This window comes from Balaenoptera borealis (assembly GCF_965194805.1).
Source record: "Balaenoptera borealis genome assembly, chromosome: 9".
NCBI classification, from domain to species: Eukaryota; Metazoa; Chordata; class Mammalia; order Artiodactyla; family Balaenopteridae; genus Balaenoptera; species Balaenoptera borealis.
The window spans coordinates 51,073,776-51,094,317 of NC_138873.1; the positions used below are offsets into that span (position 1 = coordinate 51,073,776).

The 20,542-nt window shown below is 39.7% G+C and overlaps 1 protein-coding gene across 1 annotated transcript in view; it reads right to left on the bottom strand.

Annotated features, from left to right (window-relative positions):
* Window positions 1-20,542, bottom strand: part of ARMC2 (armadillo repeat containing 2) — a 286,480-nt gene that overhangs the window by 233,611 nt on the left and 32,327 nt on the right. The window contains exon 2 of the mRNA XM_082404736.1: window positions 2,946-3,106. The gene's annotated coding sequence lies outside the window, so the exon portion shown is untranslated. The remainder of the gene's footprint in view (window positions 1-2,945; window positions 3,107-20,542) is intronic.

Sequence of the window (20,542 nt, forward strand, 5' to 3'; positions counted from 1 at the left end):
TTTGAGCACCTTGAAGCAGGAATTGTGGCTACATAGAGATAAAGGTTTTTACCTCTCTGTGCCTGGGCATGCTTGACAGAGATGAGGTACTGTCTGTTTATTTTGCAATATCATGGAATTATGCTCTTTTCCATCATTTCGTTACCTATACTGGTTTTTCTGTATCATTTAAATATAGTGACCTCTTCAGAATTCATGCAGAATTTGTCTCAATTCTGCATGAGACAAATTAAAGGGGTTAAAGGGGTCCTCAGATATTTTGCCTTCCCATACTTGTTAAAATTACAGCAGCAATCAAAACATTAGGGAAACAAAATGGCAAATAGATCTTAATACCTCCCTGCTTACTCCTTAAAGGAAGAGCATTGCAGGAGAAACACAAACCAAATATAATAATTGCTCTAAATTCATATCATCAAGTTTTCCCCTCCCCTCTCTACAGCAAAAGTTACTAAATGAATGGTAGTTAATCTTTAAGAACAGAGCTGTCGGAACAATGCTGGGGTGGAAGCAAGCAATAATTCCAAAGTGCCGGGAGCACTTGCTCATTATCTAAAAGAGGGTCTTGCCACGTGTACTCAAACATCCAGAACACTCTCAGGGTTGAAAAGCTCCCTTTCTTGTGCCCAGAATGTTTATTTTTTAAGAGTGGCAAGTAAAAACGGACCCCTAATCTGCATTGCAACTGTGGAGCACCAGCCTTTGAAGGAAAGCCCTTCCCTGACACAAAGGCCATGGCCATCTGGAAGAAAAGCCACCCTCCTAAGCAGATCAGCTGCAGGTCCCATCGCACTGGGCGAATCTGCCCGGAAACAGGCATCTCGCCGTTATTAACTTACCCCCTCATTAGCAGTAATCAGAGTGTCCTCTCCATCTAATTCTTACTGAGCACCTGTGTAAATGGCATTGTGTGGCCTCTCCCTGAGAGACCCTAAGGAAAAATGCTGCATCCCTTCTTGTCCCCAAGCCAGCTTTGTCTACAGCAGGTGCTTTGGAAAAGTAGGAGTGAGCAGGGCCCAGAACAACCAAAACCGACACAATTTTTTAAAGTGTGATGTGTGTACAGGTGGATTCTCAAGTCTTTGCTGATAAGAAGGTGCTCTCAGGAACCTCACCCTACTTCCTGAGGGCCTGTCCCCTGCCTGGGCCCTCCAGGGGCATGGCCAGATTTCCGCTCTCACCCCGGAGTCTGGTGAGGCTCCTGCTGGAGGGGGGCGTTGGTCAGGCTGGGGTGTGAAACCAGCTCCCTGCCAAGCCCCAGGGGCTGTTATCACCACTCACCATGCCGCTTCCGTCATATATCCTGTGCCAGTGCTGTGTCAGGCCCATCTTACATTTTTCAAAATGTCTTTAGCATCATTTCCTGAGCCTGAACATTTTGCTCATGCTGCAAAACGGCGTCTAAGCTGAGAACCATTTCTGCAAGTTTCACCCGGGGTTATTGGGACCACAGACTTCCAGAGGCGGGAACAAACACTTTTCTCTTATCAGCGGGTGAGAGTCAGCCCAGCTTTCCTGTAAAACCCCAGCAATTTGCAAACCAGAGATGGTTTGTGCATTTTCATCTAAGTGGAGACCTGCTCTTCCAGTTAAAAAAAAATCATGTAAGAATTAAACTCTCCCCACATAATTTAGCATCAGGTTATCTTCTTCAGCCATTCCTCCTTTCTCGAGGCTGGGAGGAAGCAGTTCCGAGGCACTGGGAGTTGGGCTCAGGGCACAGGTGGTGGGTGTGTTAGTCTCTGCTTAGCCTCAGCCCAGCTTTCTGTAATAATACAGCCTGACAAGATTTCTCCTCTCCGTTAGCCTTTCTCCTAACCCTTTCAGCTCTGCTTGCTGACATCATCCTGGCTGGATTTAAATAGCTAACTGTGCCATGTTCTCCTGGATACAAACCGCCCGATTGGTCACCTCCCCAGCTGGCCTCTACCTACTGAAAGGCAGGAGGTAGAGCTTTGGGGCCAATGGCTGCCAGAGCTCAGCTGCTGCTGGAATCCAGTGGGTTTTCTGTCACTAAGGGAGGGAGAAACGTAGAGGTACCAGAGGTCTGTCCTGTGCATGGCAATACTTGCATGCCCGGGCAATGAATTGTGATCTGCTAATCTTACTATGTTCTGGGCATAAAGGGAAAAGATAGTGCACATCCTTTGTTCCCTCCTGTTGAACTGTAAGTAGATTATAAAATCAAACTCGGTGGCTAACTGATGGGATAATTTCAGTTCAAAGAAAAAAGGAAAAAAAAGAAAAGATGGATAGGAAATATCAGAAAACTGAAGCCTTTCCCTTTTCATTTTGAGGATAGGTTAGCTATATCCTTGTGGTAGAGAGACACTGCATTAATATCAAGCTGAGTTTAACTCCACTGTGCTTAACAATGAATGCTTTTAATTATTTGAGTTTTTTTATTTTAAGTAATGAATTATGAGTTAAGCAGTCTGCTAGGCTGCAGTCATCTTCAATAATTCTTGCAAAGAAAAAGGCTATAAGAGAAAACTGATTGAAGAAGGTAAGAGTAAGATGAATGTAACCCACTGGAATCATATCATTCTAGAATTTTAATTAAGTAAATTTAAAAGCACTGGAGAGCCATCTACACAAATAACGGGCTGAATGTTATGAGGCTGTGTTTAACACTGCAATCATTATTCAAAGGAAAACTGAAAAATCTTAACCCTGTATGTGCAACGTGCGAAGAAAGTGAACACAGTGGGAGCAGGGGATGGGGCACGGAGAGAACCCTGGCTTCCTATTCAGAAAAGCATTATTAAAATCCCTGCAGAAGGTATGAGGTCTACAATACAGTATAATGGAAATTATGCCTACACATATACATACATATGCCTTTACGAAGAGATTAAGCCACAATCAATTCAAAAGATAAGGATAAAATTGAAAGCTCATTCCATTTTATAAGGGATAAAATTAATCCCTGTAAAGTCACTTACTCATATGGCTGGATACTTGGGGTAGACTCTGCATGGTGCAAGCAGTCACCTCTTAGCTAATTCAGGTCTCTCGCCAGCCTCCGCTCCTTGTCAGGCCAGGCCTCGGTCGTCTCACTGTTTAGGGTCAAGTACACCAAAGAATCGTATTCAGGAACACACAGCTGATGGGTTAGAAACACAATCCACTTGGGACATTGATGAGGCCACTAGATGGAACACATTTACAATCCTAGCAACATTTGAATTCAGGCTTCCAGATCGTAAAGCAAAATCAGATAACCTCCTTATTCCAAATCATTAATACATAACCCATGAGTTAGTGACTGTACACTTCAGTGCTTCCTAAAGGAAATGTGATTTTCCTTGTTGAGATGTAATAACGCTGGGTATAGTGTTAGTTACCTTATTCTTTATACTTTTTGTATATTTAGATTATTTCACAGCTTTTAAAGTGTACATGCCATTTGACCCAATAATTCTACTATAAGAGTTTATTCTATACGTATGCTTATATATAAGTATTCTTTAAAATAACAAAAGATTGCAAACAACCTAAAAGTTCTTTAAGAAGAACTGGTACAGATACCATGCTATATCCATACAGGGGAAACTACGCTGCCCATCAAAAGAACGAGGTGATACTGACTGTAGTGACATAGAATCATCTCCACGATACGTTAATATGATGGAATGCAGGGAATATCTCTGGAAGGCTATACCCCACTCCCTGACAGCAGTGGCCTCCAGGGAGGGATAGGGTGGTTGGGGACAGGAATGGGAGAGGAACTTGCTTTGAATATCATAACCAGCTTTTTTCCAGTTTTATAAGTCAGCTTTATTGGAATATACCATTTGATGAGTTTTGAAGAATGAATGTTATGCTCTTTTGTACTATTTGATTTTGTGCATGTATTGCAAAAATTAATTTTAAGGAAAAATATCTGTTTGAGCTAGATTCTTCAGAAGTTCTATGGAATAAAGTGTTTACATAAGATACCTTCTTCGGTCTATGAACTAGTGGTAGAAGGCAGCCGCTTTAGGAAGATTAGTTATTCTGATCTGAAAGGTAAATGTCCCACATGCTAGTGAATTACCCGGGAAAGGTGTGAAGACTCAACCCATGGAGGAAGGGTAAGCAGGGGAGAGGAGAAGGAAGGTGACCAGGAGAAAAGAGAGCTTGGGGGCTGCTCTCACTTTGATTATAACATAGGTAGAGGTGCTGCTAAAAGCACCTCTACCTATGTTATAATCTGAATGATTGAGTCCCCCAAGATTCATATGTTGAAGCCCTAACCCCCAATGTGATGGTAATAGGAGGTGGGGTCTTTGGGAGGTGATTAGGTTTAGATGAGGGCATGAGGGTAGAGCCCTCATGATGGGATTAGTGGCCTTATAAGAAAAGGAAGAGACATCACAGCTTCCTCCCTCTGCCGTGCGAGGACACAGCGAGAAGATGGCCATCTGCAAGCCAGGAAGAGGACTCTCACTAGAACCCAACTATGCTGGCACCCTGATCTCAGACTTTCCAGCCTCCAGAACCATGAGACAAAGTTCTGCTGTTTAAGACACCAGTCTATGGTATTTTATTGTGGCAGCCCAAACTGATTAACATCACCTAGTACAGAGGATGAGACTAGAAATCTATTTTATAATCATGATATCAAAATTTAAGGAGGTCCTTCTGAAATGCTTACTTGTGGCCCAGTGTTTCCAGAACCTCTAAAGAAATATAAAAATTAGTCTGTGTGCTAATGCCAGTGTAATGTTCTAATTGTACCGTCCATCAGCTTAGGAGGTGGAATTCCATTTAACTGCAAGTGGTTTGAAATTTACGTTGTCAGCTTGGTCTGGGTACTTTGGCTCCTGCTCTACCAGAAAGGCCCTATGAGGTACGGGCAGCAAAGGAGGAAGACAGGCAGAGCCAAGGCAATGGGCTGGGAGGGCCACAGCACGGGAACATGGCGCATTAACTCCACCAGAGAGATGCAGGCCAGAGGCCAACTGCGTGTGAGGAAGAGGCTGGGGATACCGTTATGGTCCTGCCTGTGCTACCTGCGGCATCATCAGCATGTCCCCAAACACTGTCACGTCCTTCTCTGTTTCACATTTGTGCAGCCTGTTTCCTCACCTAGAATGCAAGCTTCCCAAGTGGAGAGACTCTTTTCTTCTTCTGCTCCTCCTTCTCTTTTTATGCCCAAGCTCTCAGCAAACATGAAGAAAGTAAAAGGAAAGAAGGAGGGCAGAGGGGGCAGAACTATTTGCCTAAGTGCCAGTGGAGTTAAGGTAAGTAAAAGGTAAGGTAATTAGACAATTTAAGTTAAGCAGAGCTAAAATTTCTGAATTTCAGTCTTTTTGACAATATATCTAGAGGTGTTACATGGGAGACTGGTGAGTAGAAGCATGGCCCCAGGAATCCCCGAGCAAAGAGAGGGCAGCCCTGCACCTTCAAGTCTCACCACGTTCATATGGTGAAGGTAAGATGACTTTCCTGGTGGCTGCAGCTCCACCACTGCCTAGCTGTACAGGCTTGAGCACCTAACTCCCTGGGCTTCATTTTCCTCATCTATAAAATGGGGCTAATAGTACCTTCCTCACAGAGTTATGGTGAAGACTAAATATAATATATATCATATACATACAAATATATATTAATATATGTGTGGGCTCAGGATACTATCAGGCATGTACAACAGTGGGTTGTAGATAATAGGATAATTGACGTTGTTTAATAAAGATGAGATTTATTCTACATTCCGATGGCTGTACAATCAAGGTCCATGAAAAGATCTGAATATACTACACATATAGGGATGCTAGTCACCAAAATGTGCTTACAGGAAAGATCCCATTTCCTGCCATAATTATTGCTAGAGAAAGAATTCATGAGAACAGCCTCGTGAAGGCAATATTTGCCATCACACCATGAGTGCAAGGCAGCCTCACCTTCTGGAGATACTGAGTACCCCCACCAAAGGCAGAGTAATTCCTGCATCAATATATTATATTCATGCAATGGACTCATCTATCTAATGCGAATTCAATTTAGAGGACACTGCCAGACAGAATTAAATATATTAGTTTGAAAAATTACAGAGAAAGTATGTTTATAGCAGTTCCATTTGACTGAATCAATTTTCTAAGTGTTTTTCTTTTAAGAGTCCTAGAAATCTTGCTTATAGGGTGTGCCTCCAAGATAGACTTTGCGTTACACCATCTGCTGCAAGAAAGAACCCCAGAATGTTTTATTTTTGGCCTTCAATAGCTGCCCAAAGGGACTGCTGCAGGAGAAAAGTGCGTGAAATATCACTTATCACAGACATTTCCACTAGCAATTATTCCAGTCCTTACCTAGATTAATTATTAATCCGTGTATTTTAGGGAGATCAAAGTTTATAGCAAAGGGGTTATGATTGGTCATGACCAATGAGAAGATCTCAAATACTAAATGGGGATAACTCACATGATGGCACCAGCTCTAATTAAGATTTTTATGCAAGAAATAACGATAATCTTTTATGAAGCACCTGCCATTGGCTGGACTTTGCACAAGGCACTTCACATGTACCTAATCATTCATTCCTCATGTCAGCGCTGAAGGGTTTATTTCATAGATGATGAAATTAAGATTCAGAGAGACTCAGCAAGGTTAAAATAAGTTGTCCAAGTCCCACATCTAGTCAATGGCAAAGCTGGCATTGGAACTCAAGTCTCATTGACCCCAAGCATATGCTCGTTGGCATCCTACTGATCTATCAGGTTCAACAGGTAAAATCATGAAATATGTGATTTTCCCCTCCAACATTTTCCGAGATATCCCCTTAGCATAAATCCAATCATTTAACAAATATTTATATTTAAAAAATTATAGCCACCTTAGGACAATTCTCTCTATATAAAGGGTGTATTTGGAGAAGGTATAGTGTCTTCTTAATGGAAAAATTTCCCACTGGATGAAGCTCAAGTCCTCCATTTTAAGATTTAATATTCTTTTTGAGGAGAGTTATCTCCTTTACTTTGTAGTAAATAAAAAATCATAACAAAAAACTAGAATATGGATCTGAGAAGTATTCAAAATACAATTCAGAATGAGATTCTTTATGGCAAAAATAAAAACAATGGAGAATAAAATGAGAAAATATAACATTTACAGAGGTCTCGAAAGAGATTAGAGAGTATGCAATATTAAAATAGGTAATAGCTGGGAATATTCTAGAATTAATTAAAAAACACAAATCCTCACATTGAAGAAGCACAACAAACACTGAATAGAATAAATAAAATAAACCTCACTTAGATACATATGGTGAAACTAAGAAAAACTTCAAAAAAAAAAAAAACTTAGGAAAACTTAAAACAACCAGTGAAAAAAAATGGGGGGGGGACATTGTTTGTCAAGGAACATCAATTAGACTGAGAGTTGACATCTCAGCAGCAAAAACTGAGGCCAAAATAAAGTAGGAAGAAATCTTAAGAACTGCTGACCTACAATTCTATACCCAGTTAAATAATCATTTAAGAAAATAAAGACATTTTCACACAGGGGCTAAGAGAATTTTCCATTCACAGATGCTTTATGAAAGAACTACATAAAGATGTACTTCAGGGAATAGGAAAAATGAACCAGTGAGAAAGGATTCAAGAAGCAAAAAATTCACAATGAACAATCTAAAAATAACATTAGGAAACAATTCCATTTATACTGGCATCAAAAATAGTAAACTACTTAGGAATAAATTTAACAAAAGTACAAAAGTACAAAAGTGCAACACTTGTACTCTGAAAACTATAAGATATTTTTAAAGGAAATTAAAGAATCCCTAAATAAATGGAAAGACATCCCATGCTCATGGATTAGAAGGCTTAATATTATTAAGATGACAATACTTCCATATTCATCTACAGATTTAATGCAATGCCTATCAAAATCCCAGCTAGCTTTTTGTTTAGAGATTGAGAAGATAGTACTAAAATTCAAATGTAAGTCCAAGCGATCCAGAATAGCAATCTTGAACAAGAAGAATAAAGTTGGAGAACTCACACTTCCAGATTTCAAAACTTATTACAAAGCTACAGTAATGAAGACAGCATGATACTGGATTAAGAAAAGACATATAGACCAACAGAACTGAGTCCAAAAATTAACCCTATACTTATAGTCAACTGAGTTTCAACAAGGGTGCAAAACATTCAAAGGGGAAAGAATAATTGTTTTCAACAAATGGTACTTGGATAACTGGATAGCCACAAGTAAAAGAATGAAGTTGGACCTCTTCCTCACTCTACACACAAAAATTATTAACTCAAAATTATCATAGACCTAAATGTAAAAGCTAAAACTATAAAATTCTTAGATGAAACATAGGGATAAATCTTCATGACCTTGGGTTAGGCAAAACGTTCTTAGATATGATACCAAATGCACAAGCAACAAAAGGAAAATATATAAATTGGATCATCAAAATTAAAAACTTTTGTGCTTCACAAAACACCATCAAGAAAGTGAAAAGACAACCCACAGGATGGGAAAAAATATTTGTAAATCTTGTATCAGATAAGATTTGTATCTATAATGTATAAAGAACTCTTACAACTCAATAATAAAAAGACAAATAGCCCAGTTTAAAAGTGGGCAAAGGATCTGAATCTCTAAAAGAAATACACAAATAGTCAATAAATACATGAAAAGTTGCTTAACATCATTAGTCAGTAAGGAAGTGCAAACCAAAATCATGAGATACCACTTGAAAACATTATGTTAAATGAAAGAAGCCAGTCAAAAAAGACCATTTATTATATAATTCCATTTCTATGAATGTCCAGAATGGGCAAATCTATGGATATAGAAAGCAGGTTAGTGGTTGCCTAGGGCTGGGAAGACTGGAGGAAAATGGGGAGTGACTGCTAATGGGTATGAGGTTTCTTTTGGAGGTCATGAAAATGTTCTAAAATTGATTCTGCTGGTGGTTGTGCAAGTCTGTGAATTCACTAAAAACCACCGAGTTGTAAACTTTAAACGGGTGAATTGTATAGTGTGTGATTTATATCTCAATAAAGATGTTTTAAAAAGAAGCAAATGGAGAGTAAAAATATTGATAAATATACAGTAAATCTAAATAAGCATTGAATGTCCATAATAATCGTAACAAAAGCACTAACACAAGTTATGAAAAAAGATGGAACTAAAATACTAGAAACAATAATATGTGAGAAGAGAAGAAGAATGATTAGAGATGAAGCATCCTAAGGTCAATATTTAGTTTGAAAGGAAGGCGAGGTGTATGGATTAACCTACCAGATTGTGGAACAGTATGCTTGCTAAATTTAACAATAAGTAGGAAAAAGTAGAAATATAATCACTTTAAAGAAAAAGAATCGATCAGTTCTGTAGAAGTCAGAAAAAGAGAAAAAAAGAACAACATGGTGAATGGAAGGCACAAAATAAGCTTAAAGAATAAATTCATCACAATATGTAATCACAATAACGTAAATGGGCCAGTTAAAAGACTGAAGCTCATATTTAATTTAAATAAATCCAGCTATATGTATTGGGTTTTTTTTTTTTTTAATGCATTTCTGGGCTTCCCTGGTGGCGCAGTGGATAAGAATCCGTCTGCCAATACAGAGGACACGGGTTTGAGCCCTGGTCGGGGAAGATCCCACATGCGGTGGAGCAACTAATAAGCCCGTGCGCCACAACTACTGCAGCCTGCGAGCCTAGAGCCTGTGCTCTGCAACAAGAGAAGCCACTGCAATGAGAAGCCCGCGCACCACAACCAAGAGTAGCCCCTGCTCGATGCAACTAAAGAAAGCCCATCTGCAGCAATGAAGAACTAATGCAGCCAAAAATAAATAAATAAATAAATTTATTTTTTTTAAAAATGCATGTCTAATTGTTTGTTCCTGGTAATTAGGATGAAATTGCATCTGAATATTTTTCCTTGTCTTGTTCCTGACTTTTAGCATTTCACCATAAAGAAAAATATTTGTTTAGGATTATGGTAGATACCCTTTTTCAATTTAAGGGATTTTCTTTCTATTCCTAGGTCACTAACAGAAATACATTCAGACTGTTGAGAGAAAATACCTGTTAATTTAGAATTCTATACACAAACTATCATTCAAGAATGAGGATAAAATAAAAAGATATACCATTTACAACACTCTAAAAAACTATATGATACCTAGGAGTAAGTCTAACAGAAGATGTGAAAAACTTTTATGGAGAAAACTCTAAAAGTTTATTGAGGGGCTTCCCTGGTGGCGCAGTGGTTGAGAATCTGCCTGCCAATGCAGGGGACACGGGTTCGAGCCCTGGTCTGGGAAGATCCCACATGCCGCGGAGCAGCTGGGCCCGTGAGCCACAATTGCTGAGCCTGCGCGTCTGGAGCCTGTGCTCTGCAACAAGAGAGGCCGCGATAGTGAGAGGCCCGCGCACCGCGATGAAGAGTGGCCCCCACTTGCCACAACTAGAGAAAGCCCTCGCACAGAAACAAAGACCCAACACACCCAAAAATAAATAAATAAATAAATAAATAATTTTTAAAAAAAAGTTTATTGAAATACATAAAAATAATGAATAAATGGAGAGATATAACATGTTCATGTATGGGAAGACAAGAGCTTAACAGTAGTAGTTTTCCTAAATTTACACCACAAACTTAATAAATGCTATTAAAAATCCTGGGGGAATTATTTTTTATTGACCTGTATAAGCAGATCATAACACCTACTCAGAAGAGTAAAGAGCCAAGAACAGCCAAAACTATTTTGAAACGAGAAAGGATTCACCCTAGCAGATACCAAGATTTATCACAAAGTTATAGTAATTAAAATACTCTGATATCAGCATTTGGATAAATAGATCCATGGGACAGGTTTTCTGAAAAAACAAGAAACACTAACATATACATAGGAATTTGGAATATGACAGAGGTGACATTACAAATCAGTGGGGAAAGGATGACTATTTAATAAATGGCACTGGAACTATTTGCTAATAATATTTTCAAAGGGAAAAATTAGATTCATACCTCACAGCATGCACAAAAGTAAATTTCAGAGATGTTAAGGGAAAGCTGTATACATTTAGACAGACTATGGAAACTATATACAACATCCTAGAAGGGCACAAAGTGAAAATCATCATGGAAAAGTGATAAATTGAACTACATAATTTTTAAAAACTTGTCCATGACAAATGACATCAATAACAAAGTAAAAAGACAAACACAGACTTAGAGAAAATATCAGCAACCTACATTTCAAAGATAACTACAACCAACATTACAAAGATAACTATCCAAATTATATAATAAGTTCCTAAAAATAAGCAAGAAAAATTACCAAACAGCAAAAAGGCAAAGGGTATGAAGAAGCAATTAGTAGAAAAGGACATTTAACGGTCAATAGACACATGAAAATACTCTTGACTTCACTAGTAGTCAAGAAGGTGCAAAACAAATAGATACTGTTTCACACCTATTAGAGTGGAGAAAAAATTTTTAACTCTGACAATACCAACAATACCAGTTGTGAGAACGGAGAAATGAAAACTTTCATCCACTGTCAGTGGAAGTATAAAATGATCTAACCACTGCAGAAAGCAATTTGGCAATACCTGGTAAAGTTACTACATGCATAACCTATGATCAACAATTCCACCTTTATACATGAGATACATGGGCCCAAGGAAATACAAACAAAAGAACGTTCTTTTCAGCATTCCATGTAATAGCTAAAAAGTGGAAACAAGCTACCTGACCTTCAGGAGTAAAATGGGCAAATAAAATGGGAATTATTTATACAATGCAACCTTGCATAGCAGTTAACATGAGTGAACTAGATCTGTATCATCTACATTGATAAATCTAACATACATGTGATAAGCTAAAAAGATACAAAGTAAATATTTATGTGATATCATTTATATAAAATTTTAAATAAATTATACAATCATACATATTATTTACCAATACTACACTAAAGATACCAAAATCTTCCTAGTTATGATTCACATCTCTAAGGTGGAGAGAGAGGTGCCTTCTACCCCAGGTGTTCTAATACTACAACATCTAGAGAGGTCCTTGAACTTACACATCATAAAAGGTAACAAGAATGACTAAGCTGCTTATGAGAATTTAGCGCTATTATGTGCCTAAGTACAAAGAACCCTAAAGGACATCTTGGAGGTTCTGATATCAATGGCTAGTTCCTCTTCCCTAAGGAACTGATAATAATAACCCTCAACCAGTGGGGCTAAGAGATTGGCTCTGGCCCTGCTTCTTGTCTTCTTCTACAGGTCCTGGGTGGTTCTCCCTCACCCAGCCTGGTTTGCGCTGGGAAATCTCTCTCCCACTTCGGATGGATTCATTCCTGTGTTTCCTCTGGCACTCACCAGAAGTACAGACCTGACACCCCAAGTTTCACCTGCTGATTTCTATAGAAAGTTCTACAGCCTAGCTCTGCCTCTCTGATCCATGCTCAGGGCCTATACTTGTGCCTATTCGAGAGTGCTGCTTCCCTGGGTGGGCTTAGCTTTCCTCTAGGTGCTGCAACGCTGGGCATAAGGGCTTTAAACCCCCTTTGGCTTGGAGTTACAGAACAATATTCCTTCCTGGGTTCCTCTATTAAATACACACACACTTTCATATATACACAAACACATGCTTACATACACATACACAAACACATTTATATAAACAATTGCACACATGTGCACAAACTCATATACACGAAGAAACACACACACACATACACACCTACACCACTCCCTTCTCTGCAACAGAAGTCGGGTTGCCTCATCAGTCAAGATCCACTATTGTGTAAATATTGTAGGGCAGATCTGATTTTAGAATGGAATGGGAATAATAGAATTTGCTATTCACAAACACGTCAAATATCAAAGGACAACTGTATGATACCGTTGGAACCACTATAACACAATAGATTCCCCCCTCATACAAGCTCAAATTCTGTAAATTTTCTTTTTCCACTTTGGGAGCAGAGTTGATTCAATTATACTCTTCCATTACCATTACCACATGCGAGGCCCCTCTCTAGTTTTATTTTACTTTATTTTCTCCTTTGTGCCCCATTCCACTCTCATTTCCCATTCCTCCCGCCCCCCACAGGCATCCTCTGTAATGTGTTTGATATTTGCCCGATTGTTCTTATCCTATTGCTTTTCTACTAGGATGGCACAGCAAGACGATGCTTGTCTCTGATCCATTAGGCTGATTCATTTTTATTAAGAAGCCATAAAATTGTAGGTGTTGTGCGGGAGTGACGTCTGCTGTGGCACCGAGCGGCCAAATGATGTGCACAGCTGTTTAATGTGGTGGTGTGTCCAGATGTGTCTATACAGAACTCAGCTCCCAGGATCATGCTACTGTGGGGGAAAGACATTGTTTAAATCAGGAAAAGGCTGATTTGTTGTGAATGAGTTGAGAGTGTTTTTGTCTGCGAGCAGAGGGTGCGGTGACTGACTGTTCCACGAAGCCTCCTTTCTGTGTGTAGTCTCTCTGGCCGAGCCCCACGTGCGGGCTTCCCTGGAACCTGGCCCGTAGGTGGCAGTCTCCCTTCATCATTCCTGGACCGCAAACCTCCGGAGGGCAGACTGCCATATCGGGCTCTTTTGCTTTTTCCTTCGGTTTCCTAATATTTAATGTTCCCTTTGCTCAGCTTCCCCTCCTCCCCACACAGAGGGCAGAGTGAGCGGAGCTGATGACAAAAGAAACTTCGTGTGGAATCAGCCAAAGTCAGAAGACCTGGGTTGTGCCCCTCCCTTGGCAGTTGTTCTGGAGTTGCCCTGAAGCCCTCTTGCAGAACTGCTCTGTAAATGACAAGGAGTGCCTTTCACTCTAAACAGACAGTAAAGCCTTCGCAAATTGTCACATTTTTAAAAAGCAATCATGTTGATGCAAATCTTTATCCTCTCTGTTTTGTCTCGCCCCCAGCTCTCTGCCCACACACACCCACAGATTCGGGATTAATCTTTAAGAGTGGGTTGCAATCAGACATTCTCCCCCCAGTATGCCCCAGCCTTCACCAGCCCCTCACAGAGCCCATTTGACAAGATAGAGAACAGTCATAAGCAGAGCTGTGGAGTGTGTGTGCGCGCGCAAGTGTATGAATCCTCTTGCCCCTCTCTCCTGCGCAGAGAATTCTAGATGGAGGATTCAGGAGAAAACCGAGAGATCAAGAAGAGGCACCACCTTCTCACCTTCCTTCCACTGCACTCACGCTGCACCCAAGAACGAAGGCAGGTGGAGAACCACCCCAGCCCCAGCCTGCCCAATGGGCTTCTAATCAGCCAGCACTGCACGTCTGGCCCCCACTGTTTATGGAGCCAAAGGGAGTTTCAATCATTAGCAAGTGTCAAATCGCCTGAGGATTGGGTCTGTCTGAGATGCCAAATGGAGTGGTTCATTAGCATTTGTAAAAACCGCCTCAACCAAAACTGTAGAACCCAGTGCTAGGGTGGGTTTTGTGTATTCCACTTGAATTAGCAAGTAGAATGCCTTATTAATCTCATCAACACCTGGGTTCTGAAAGGAAAAGACTTCCTTGTCTGGGCTGGAAGGAGGATTTCCCTGCTTCTAGGTGCTTCTCCTCCCCAGACTAGAGACCTGGTTAGATGCCTTGTCCCCTCTTCCTTCCCCAGAGGTGGGGAGGGCTCAGAGATTGTTGCTTAGGCTTTGGGATAATGAAGATAATGGAAGCCCTGAGTGTTACAGCCAGCTTTCCTGAATCAGAAGTAGCCAGTGGTTGGCCTATTCTAAAGGTGGCCAAATTCATGTTCCTCCAAAGGACTAGACCCTGAGGTAGGTGGGTTGGCAGGGTTGGTGGAGGGGGTGGAGGTGGAGGGGCTGGTGGAGGTAGGGGTGGTGGATGGGCTGGAGGAGGGATGGAACCCGGGTCAAGGTGGAACTTGACAGAGCAGTGGCCATGACAGGCAAGCCTCTGTCACCACAAGGAACCTTCTTTTGTCATACTGTCTTGGATGTTTGGCCACTCTAGGGCATGCATGTGCATTCACTGGGTGTGTTTCTGAGGAGCCAAAGCCAGTCTCTTCTCGCCAGGCTGACTTCAGGGAAGACAGTCCCTCCAGTCTAGCTGGGCGGTGTTCAGACGCGCCTGGTGGCTGGAAGCCTGTGAGGGGCCCAGCCTGTCAGGAGCACTGCCCTCTGGGCACATACCCACAAGGGAGCTGAGGCCACCTCACTTTCACTCCTAGTTATTTTTGAGGTGGAAAGATCTGATCATTTATGAGATAGTCTCCATCAGGAAGTCCCACTGGCTCAGCGGCCACATTCATTTATGACACAGCAGATCATGAGTTGAAACCAATTTGCAAAGAAGCTGTGGATGAAAGTGTTGTAAAGAAACTGGATTTCAGGTTAATTTCTTCTATCTGAATCAGAACTTAGTCGATTATAATTCCATATTGCTTTACCATTCTCCATCCTCCGTTGACCTTGGGGGTGCCTACCAACGTGGGAAGCGAATGCAGAAGATCTAACAACATACAATCTTTCCTTTCTTTAGACCCTTTTCCTTGAAAAGCTAGCTCTGTGAATTCAGATTTTCTTTCCTCATATGAAAAAAGAACTGCTTAACAGCACCACCAATCCTCAAAGTCTATAAAGTAAAGCCTTAGCAAGGTATTTAAATTCTGCTGGAACCTGAGCCCGGCAGCCTTTCCCACGTCATCTCCCACCACTGATGTTTTATCAGACTCACCCCAGTTCTCCTGCAAATACCAGGAGCATTTCCACACCTCTGTTGTCTCTGTCCTTCCCTCAGCCTGGGTGTCCTCTCATCCTACTCCATGTGATGGGATCCTACTTATTCCTCAAGGCCTGCCTCACTCATGAAGCCTTTTCCATCTGGAGTAAGTTAACCAGCACCCCTCTGTGCTCTCGGGGGCCCTTTGAACCTCCATCCCATCTGTGCACACAGCCTGGTGGGTCAGCAGCCTGCATGTGTGCCTGCCTCTCTCCTTCACAATCCTGAGCTTCCTGTGAGAGTCAGCCACGTCTCACTGTATCTCCTCTAACACCCAGGCCAGCATCACCCAGTGAGTAAAGCTCGACAATTGTTGGTGGAATTTGCAGTCAAACCACGTTAGCTTATAAAAATAAACATAAATGTCAGGCCTAATCCTCCCCCATTCAATGCAAGAGGCCCCACGGATTCACATTAACAGAAGAAAACTAGTAATTTAAAAGTAGAAATGAATTAGCTAATGAAGAGAAAGATAAAGAGTGCTCAGCCTCTCTGGAATTCAAAGATTTGTTTGTGAAAATAAGGAAATGCCAAATCTGGCAAATCAAATTAACGATTTAGAAGAAATTACAATGGTCATTGTTGCCAGGGTCACAGTGAGACATACACTGTCAGGGCTGCTGGCGATGCCACGAGTACAGCCTCTCTCAAAGTAATTTTACGAAATGTCTCAAGAGCCTTACAAATCTTCATTCACTTTGACCAAGCAACTCCAACAGGAATGTATTGTAAGGTGACAAGCTGTGATGCAGATGAAGAGTTGTGTTTATTAAATGTTCATTGCAGCCAGCATGATTTATATATTGAGAAGTTGATAATAACCTAAATATCTAATAATATATAAATGGTTCAATAAATAATACTGGATCTATGTAACATATACTGATAAGATGATTTTTTAAAATATTTACTGTCATGGGAAAACTCATATGATAGAATGTTAACTGAAAAAATAGGACATAAAACTGAATATGCATTAAGGTCTCAAATGTGATGTTATATGTGTATATATATCTACATACATGTATATATACTACATATGTGTATATAACTTGTGCTATCTAATACAATAGACTCTAGCACATGTGCTCATTGAGCACTTGAAATGTGGCTAGTCCAAAGTGAGATGTGCTGTAAGTATGAAATACATATGCGATTTCAAAGACTTAGTAAGAAAAAATAATGTAAACTACTGTGTTAATAATTTTATATTGATTATATATTGAATGACAATATTTTAGACATATTGGGTTAAATAAACTGAATTATTAAAGTTAATCTCACCTGTTTCTTTGTACTTTTTAAAATATGGCTTCTAGAAAATTTAAAATTACATGTGTGACTCACATTCTATTTCCATTGGACAATGCTGTGTTGGGCAATTACATTTAAAAAAAGATGAAGAAAATTGCTAGTTGAGGTTATCCCTGGGTTTTAGAATTATAGGTGATTTTAGTTTTGTTCTTTAAACTTTTCTGTACTCTCTGTTTTTTCAATGAGCCTATACTTCTAGTGTTTCACTTCTTTGGGGGAACCTTCTCCAACCTTCCAGATTGGTGTTAGATGCATGCATGACTCTATACTTTTTCTCTATGGCACTTATTAGAGTTTGAAATTATATGCTGTCTGATCATTTGCTTCATGTCAGCCTCCTCAGCAGACCATACAGTTCACAAGTCTGGGACCTGTGTCTGTTTTGCTCATCTTTGCATCCCCAGCACTTAGCTCAATGCCTAGTATTTAGTAAGTATTTAATAAATACTGGTTGGATCAATGAATGAATGAATGAATGAATGAGTGAATGATTAAAGAAAAAAATGTTAGTGTTCAAAAACAGAAAAGTTCAAGTCACTGCAACTATAAAATCAAAGTAAATCATCGTGTAAGAGAAGTATTTGCAAACTTCAGTAAAGGGATGGTCAGAACAGATTTTGGATCTGCTGCTGGGAATGCAACTCATCAAGGGCCCCGTCTGCTGCGCTCTGAGTCCATCAACAGTTCTGAGGCTGCCTTTCCAGGTGCTGCTCCCAGCCATTGACTAAGCAGGGCAGGGAGACTAAGGCACACCCATTCCTGTGGGAGGTGGGACTCTTCCCACTGGTGATTTTGGCTTAAGGACTCCCATTGGCTTTGTCAGAACTTCCTTCCTTCCTTCCCTCTCTTCTTCTCAGGGGTCAGACCTTCATCACCATTTGGGGGCTTTCCCTGCTGCTTCCGGCTCCCTCTCCATTTTCTCTAATAAATCACTTGCATGTCTGATTTCACCTTGTGGTTTGCTTCTCGGAGGACCCAAATAACACATTTGCTTCCAAAATCTAAAAATATATATTATTTACTTTTTTAATGGACCATACATGTACATTGTACAAAATTCAAACAGTGCAAAATGTAAAAGGTAGGTATATTAGAAAAGGTAAGTTTCTTTTGCATCCTTTTCCTACAGCCACCTGTTTATCTTCTAAATCCCCACTCCTTTCCCAGAAGTCAATCTCTATTCTACTCTTCCATACAATTGTAAAAACAAGACAACAGACCCCAAATGGAGTCACTTATGCTAAGCCGCATGTCACCATAATGAGACAACTACAGTTTCAGCCACTCCCAGAAATGGAATCTTAAACCAGTCAATCAGGAATCACTTGAACAGCACTAATTAGGTAATCTGCCTGAGAGACCCCTGCCAGCCCCTAAAGGAAAGTGACCTTGCAATAACCAATCCAATTTTTGCTAGTATAACTTCCTTGTTCCTGCTCCCTTCTGCCTACAAAATCTTAACATTTCATACAGCTCCTCAGAGTTCCTTTCTATCTGCTAGGTTAGATGCTGCCTGATTCATGAATCATTGAATAAAAATAATAAGATCTTTAAATTTTACTCAGATGCATTTTGTTTTTTAACCCTGTATATACTATTCTTACGTTGCTTTTGTTGCTTAAGAGTGTATCTTGACTAGTATTCCATGACTTTATATATTACAGCTTACTCTTGTTATGGCTCTATAGTACTTCCCTGTATTTCCACATTGATGAATATTTAAGTATTTACAATCTTTTGCCATGACTATTGTACTATTGTATATTTACTGTCTTTTCATTTATGTGTATCTGTACATAAATTCCTAAAGATAAATTCCTAGAAGTGGACTTGCTGGATCAAGGGTAAAGATGTGCTAAATTTTACTGTTGAATTGCTCTCCACAGAGGTTAGACCAATTTATACCCCCCAGCAGCATGACTTTACACCCTTTTGCCAACACAATGCGTTATCCATCTTTTCATCTTTGCCAGTCTGACAGGTTAAAGATGTAGCTTTGCAGTTCTCTTATTATATAAATGAAGTCAAGAATCTTTTCATACTTTTAAGAACGATTTTATTCCTTTTCTGTGAACTGTCTGTTCACATCCTTTGCTCATTATTCCATTGGGTGTTTTTGCTCTTTTAAAATCCTGAGAGTTCTTTATACTTTAGGAAATTAACACTTTGGTTGAGATATCAATGTGCTAGATTTTTCCCAATTACAATTTGACTTGTCTTCACTTTCCTTTGTGCTGTTTTTCTTTTGTTCTGTCAGGAAGAATTTTTAAATTTTAAAATTAGTTACATTTATCATTCTTTTTCTTTTATAGCTTCTACATTTTGAGTCAGTTCGAAAGGCCTTCTTCATTCTGAGATTTATTTTTTAATAATTATAATTTTTTTTCTGAAAATTATTAAAAAATTTTTTTTAAAACTCCCATGTTTTCTTCTTCTTTCCTCCCTTCTTTCCTTTCTTCCCTCCGTTTTAATATTTTACTCTTTCATCCCTCTATAATTAATTTTGGTGTAAGGTGTGAGGGATTTGTGGAAGAGACTATTAGTTGTTAACCCAATACATTTCCTCTTCCTCTTGGGTACACAACTAGACTACTTTTTCCCTCTTCCCTTGAGTTAGGCATGGTCATATAACTGAGTTCTGGCCAGTGGAATGTGAAGGATTCATGTGACCCTCCTATCCTCTCTCTTTCTCTAGCTGCAATGTCTATTTACCATGGAGAAGGCTTTGAAGATGGAGGGGGCTATGTGGCCTGGAATATGGGAGGCTTCTAGGAGCTAACAGTTCCTGGCTGACAGCCAGAAAGGAAATGGGGTCCTCAATCCTACAACCACAAGGAGCTAAATTCAGCCAACAATCTGAGTGAGACTGGAGACAGATTCTTCCCTAGTCCATCCTCTAGAAGGGAATGCCACCTCACTGACATCTGAATTCCAGTCTTGCTAGACCCTGAGCTGAGAACCCTGTCATGCCATGCCTGGGCTTCCGACCTACTGAACTGTGAGCTAATTAAGTAGGTGTTACTTTAAGCCACTAAATTTGTGGTAATTTGTTTTGTGGCAATAGAAAACTAATACATCCCTTATATCTATTTTTTTTCAGATTTTTTTGAGATTACTAATTATTCGTTCAAATAAAGTATAAAAGTATATAATCAGCTTATCTAATTCTAAAAGAATATTCTGATAGTAATTTTATTGCCATTGTTTTACAGTTATAGATTAACTTGGGGAGAATTGACATCTTTACAATGTTGAATATTCCTATCCGAGAACATAACATCTTTCCTTTTTTAAAGACTTCATTTGCATTTGAAAGTTTTCTCTATTTAGTCTTTGCACAATTCCCTTTTAAATTTGTTCTGAACAATTTATTTTTTTGTTCCTATTGTACATGAGGTCTTTTTTCCATCACATTTTTAAATGGTTATTATTTCTACATAATTAAATTATTAATTTCCTAATGTTAACTTTATACCAAGCTTTCTAAACAAATTTTA